Source organism: Ambystoma mexicanum, chromosome 2q (genome assembly GCF_040938575.1).
Source record: "Ambystoma mexicanum isolate Mex_15411 chromosome 2q, UKY_AmexF1_1, whole genome shotgun sequence".
Taxonomy (NCBI): domain Eukaryota; kingdom Metazoa; phylum Chordata; class Amphibia; order Caudata; family Ambystomatidae; genus Ambystoma; species Ambystoma mexicanum.
The window spans coordinates 695,691,819-695,696,818 of record NC_090924.1 but is presented as its reverse complement, the minus strand read 5'-3'; the positions used below and the strand labels follow the sequence as shown (position 1 = coordinate 695,696,818).

Below are 5,000 nucleotides of genomic sequence, written 5' to 3'. Positions count from 1 at the left end.
GAGCCCGATCGAGCAGCAGCAGATGGCCTTTGGCAAGCGAAGGCTGCCGCTCTTCTTCTTGTTTCTCTGCTTGAGAGGCAGCTCAGTTCTCTGCGCTCGCGCCAGGGGCAGGCCACGTGACACGCTGGGATCAGGCCGTGGAGCGACTGGGGCATGGCGCCAGTGAGGTGGCTTGTTGGTCTAGGGGTATGATTCTCGCTGTGGGTGCTAGAGGTCCCGGGTTCAAATCCTGGATGAGCCCTTTTTTTTGGTGCGCCGAAAACAAAAGACACAGAGTCCCCAATTCCCCCCCAAAAATAGTTTGTGCGTGACCGTATCTGGTTCGATGCCCATCGCCAATGGTTGGCTGATTTTAAGCCCATGGTCCAAGAGGCAGTGTTGGAAATTCCCCCTCCTTTGTAATGATGCGCTGGCAGCGAGCTGATGTATAAAGGTTTGGACATGCCTTCTGGGTGGGGACTGCCGTGGCTCGCGTCACTGTTGCTTCCAGCTTGGTCTTTTGTATGTGTCTGCAGCCTGTGTGTGAGGTGCTGTGAGTGCTGCCATGTAGGTCCGGCGCAGGCTTGCGCCAAACTTTCACGTTGGTGTGTGCCACCTGGCAGGCACCAGCGGGCCCCATGAGACATCAGTGCCACAAAGCCTGTCAACTGAAAGCTGTCCCAGCGCACGAGAGCGCAGCCTACCAGAGCTGTTTCTGTAGTGTAGTGGTTATCACATTTGCCTAACACGCGAAAGGTCCCCGGTTTGAGACGGGGCAGAAACATGGTGCTGGTTTCTCTTTATTTCCACAATGTGAATCGGACACATTTGACCGCATGCAGGTTTCGACAGGTATGGACAGGCCGGCACTACGCCATGAGTGATCTGAGGCCAGCCCTTATTTGCATCCTGCAAACTGTCCACTGGCTCCATCAGTGGGCGTTTCCTGCTACCCCTGGGTCCTTAACTGAGTGTTTGGGTACTTTTGCTCCAGAGATCGGGGCATGAAAACTGACGCTGGCACCTGGCGACATTGGGTACTGAAGAATCTTTCCCAGGTCTTCCCATGGCTGTCAGAGTGGCCGAGTGGTCTAAGGCGCCAGACTCAAGAGGCGCAGCTCTTCCCTGCCTCTGGGTGTGCTGGTCTCCGATTGGAGGCGTGGGTTCAAATCCCACTCCTGACAAGCCGGGCTCATTTTTTTTAGCACATTTCAGAGTGTAAGGCTTGCGGAAAACCTCGTGGGGGCCCCCAAATGCAGCGCCCGGCAAGCCTCCCTGTTCTCTTCTGCTGCCTTGCAACTGGAGCTGTCTGCCAGAGACGCCGCAGGCACACCTGCCCTTAAACCCCCACTGGCCCACGGCTGCAAAACCCGCATTTTCTAGTGGCTGGCATGGTGGCATATGTCACTGAGCCCAGTCTACTCAGGAAGTGAAAAAAGTCCCCTTCACAGTTGGAGAAAGTGCTCTCCTGCCACCTGTCGGTCGTTGAAGGCACCACACCTCAGCAAAATAAAAATAAAAAAACAGACATGCTCAGTCCAGGGGGCTGTAAAGGTATTTACATAGCAAGGACAGAGAGGCTGTTGGGAGATGACAGAAGCCATGCTGCCCCAAAGTTCTCTTCTGAAATTCAGAGGAATCCAGAGGTTGGAGCGGGCTGAGGGAGTGCGCCTTCTTGCCTCTGTCGGCTTTCAAGACACATCCTCCTGCTGGGAAGCTGCCCACCCTGAGCAGCACAGGTTTGCGCTCTAGGCCGGTCGGCCACATATATCTCGCCTGATCTCGCCTGATCGAGCCCGATCGAGCGGCAGCAGATGGCCTTTGGCCAGCGAAGGCTGCCGCTCTTCTTCTTGTTTCTCTGCTTGAGAGGCAGCTCAGTCCTCTGCGCTTGCGCCAGGGACAGGCCACGTGACACGCAGGGGTCAGGCGGTGGAGCGACTGGGGCATGGCGCCAAGTGAGGTAAGCAGACCACCCCCCCCCCTACTGCTATTTGCATGCGGTGGCTCGTTGGTCTAGGGGTATGATTCTCGCTTAGGGTGCGAGAGGCCCGGGTTCAAATCCCGGATGAGCCCTTTTTTTTGGAGCGCCGAAAACAAAAAACACAGAGTCCCCAATTCCCCCCCAAAAATAGTTTGTGCGTGACCGTATCTGGTTCGATGCCCGTCGCCAATGGTTGGCTGCTTTTAAGTCCATGGCCCAAGAGGCAGTGTTGGAAATTCCCCCTCCTTTGTAATGATGCGCTGGCGGCGAGCTGATGTATAAAGGTTTGGACATGCCTTCTGGGTGGGGACTGCCATGGCTCGCGCCACTGTTGCATCCAGCTTGGTCTTTTGTATGTGTCTGCAGCCTGTGTGTGAGGTGCTGTGTGTGCTGCCATGTAGGTCCGGCGCAGGCTTGCGCCAAACTTTCACGTTGGTGTGTGCCACCTGGCAGGCACCAGCGGGCCCAATGAGACATCAGTGCCACAAAGCCTTTCAACTGAAAACTGTCCCAGCACACGAGAGCGCAGCCTATCAAAGCTGTTTCTGTAGTGTAGTGGTTATCACGTTCGCCTAACACGCGAAAGGTCCCCGGTTCCAGACCGGGCAGAAACATGGTGCTGGTTTCTTTTTATTTCCACAATGTCAATCGGACGCATTTGACCGCATGCAGGTTTCGACAGGTATGGACAGGCCGGCACTACGCCATGAGTGATCTGAGGCCAGCCCTTATTTGCACCCTGCAAACTGTCAACTGGCTCCATCAGTGGGCGTTTCTTGCCATCCATGGGTCCTTAAGTGAGTGTTTGGGTACTTTTGATGCAGAGATCGGGGCATGAAAACTGGCGCTGGCACCTGGCGACATTGGGTACTGAAGAATCTTTCCCAGTCCTGCCCATAGCTGTCAGGGTGGCCGAGTGGTCTAAGGCGCCAGACTCAAGAGGCGCAGCTCTTCCCTGCATCTGGGTGTTCTGGTCTCCGATTGGAGGCGTGGGTTCAAATCCCACTCCTGACAAGCCGGGCTCATTTTTTTGAGCACATTTCAGAGTGTAAGGCTTGCGGAAAACCTCGTGAGGGACCCCGAATGCAGCGCCCGGCAAGCCTCCCTGTTCTCTTCTGCTGCCTTGCAACTGGAGCTGTCTGCCAGGGACGCCGCAGGTACACCTGCCCTTAAACCCCCACTGGCCCACGGCTGCAAAACCCGCATTTTCTAGTGGCTGGTTTGGTGGCATATGTCACTGAGCCCAGTCTACTCAGGAAGTGAAAAAAGTCCCCTTCACAGTTGGAGAAAGTGCTCTCCTGCCACCTGTCGGTCGTTGAAGGCACCACACCTCAGCAAAATAAAAATAAAAAAACAGACATGCTCAGTCCAGGGGGCTGTAAAGGTATTTACATAGCAAGGACAGAGAGGCTGTTGGGAGATGACAGAAGCCATGCTGCCCCAGAGTTCTCTTCTGAAATTCGCAGGAATCCAGAGGTTGGAACGGGCTGAGGGAGTGCGCCTTCTTACCTCTGTCGGCTTTCAAGACACATCCTCCTGCTGGGAAGCTGCCCACCCTGAGCAGCACAGGTTTGCGCTCTAAGCCGGTCGGCCACATATATCTCGCCTGATCGAGCCTGATCGAGCCCGATCGAGCGGCAGCAGATGGCCTTTGGCCAGCGAAGGCTGCCGCTCTTCTTCTTGTTTCTCTGCTTGAGAGGCAGCTCAGTCCTCTGCGCTCGCGCCAGGGGCAGGCCACGTGACACGCTGGGATCAGGCCGTGGAGCGACTGGGGCATGGCGCCAGTGAGGTGGCTTGTTGGTCTAGGGGTATGATTCTCGCTGTGGGTGCTAGAGGTCCCGGGTTCAAATCCTGGATGAGCCCTTTTTTTTGGTGCGCCGAAAACAAAAGACACAGAGTCCCCAATTCCCCCCCAAAAATAGTTTGTGCGTGACCGTATCTGGTTCGATGCCCATCGCCAATGGTTGGCTGATTTTAAGCCCATGGTCCAAGAGGCAGTGTTGGAAATTCCCCCTCCTTTGTATTGATGCGCTGGCAGCGAGCTGATGTATAAAGGTTTGGACATGCCTTCTGGGTGGGGACTGCCGTGGCTCGCGTCACTGTTGCTTCCAGCTTGGTCTTTTGTATGTGTCTGCAGCCTGTGTGTGAGGTGCTGTGAGTGCTGCCATGTAGGTCCGGCGCAGGCTTGCGCCAAACTTTCACGTTGGTGTGTGCCACCTGGCAGGCACCAGCGGGCCCCATGAGACATCAGTGCCACAAAGCCTGTCAACTGAAAGCTGTCCCAGCGCACGAGAGCACAGCCTACCAGAGCTGTTTCTGTAGTGTAGTGGTTATCACATTCGCCTAATACACGAAAGGTCCCCGGTTCGAGACCGGGCAGAAACATGGTGCTGGTTTCTTTTTATTTCCACAATGTCAATCGGACACATTTGACCGCATGCAGGTTTCGACAGGTATGGACAGGCCGGCACTACGCCATGAGTGATCTGAGGCCAGCCCTTATTTGCACCCTGCAAACTGTCCACTGGCTCCATCAGTGGGCGTTTCCTGCCATCCCTGGGTCCTTAAGTGAGTGTTTGGGTACTTTTGATGCAGAGATCGGGGCATGAAAACCGGCGCTGGCACCTGGCGACATTGGGTACTGAAGAATCTTTCCCAATCCTGCCCATAGCTGTCAGGGTGGCCGAGTGGTCTAAGGCGCCAGACTCAAGAGGCGCAGCTCTTCCCTGCATCTGGGTGTTCTGGTCTCCGATTGGAGGCGTGGGTTCAAATCCCACTCCTGACAAGCCGGGCTCATTTTTTTGAGCACATTTCAGAGTGTAAGGCTTGCGGAAAACCTCGTGGGGGACCCCGAATGCAGCGCCCGGCAAGCCTCCCTGTTCTCTTCTGCTGCCTTGCAACTGGAGCTGTCTGCCAGAGACGCCGGAGGCACACCTGCCCTTAAACCCCCACTGGCCCACGGCTGCAAAACCTGCATTTTCTAGTGGCTGGATTGGTGGCATATGTCACTGAGCCCAGTCTACTCAGGAAGTGAAAAAAG

At 55.6% G+C, this 5,000-nt stretch overlaps 3 non-coding genes across 3 annotated transcripts; all 3 read left to right on the top strand.

Moving 5' to 3' along the window:
• The first annotated feature begins 2,501 nt into the window (after window positions 1–2,501).
• Window positions 2,502–2,574, top strand: TRNAV-AAC (transfer RNA valine (anticodon AAC)). Its single transcript has one exon. It is a non-coding gene; the product is annotated as a tRNA-Val (tRNA).
• Window positions 2,575–2,862: 288 nt separating this feature from the next.
• On the top strand, window positions 2,863–2,974 carry TRNAL-CAA (transfer RNA leucine (anticodon CAA)). The gene is made up of 2 exons: window positions 2,863–2,900; window positions 2,929–2,974. It is a non-coding gene; the product is annotated as a tRNA-Leu (tRNA).
• A 1,659-nt stretch (window positions 2,975–4,633) lies between these two features.
• Window positions 4,634–4,745, top strand: TRNAL-CAA (transfer RNA leucine (anticodon CAA)). The gene is made up of 2 exons: window positions 4,634–4,671; window positions 4,700–4,745. It is a non-coding gene; the product is annotated as a tRNA-Leu (tRNA).
• Window positions 4,746–5,000: the final 255 nt, after the last annotated feature.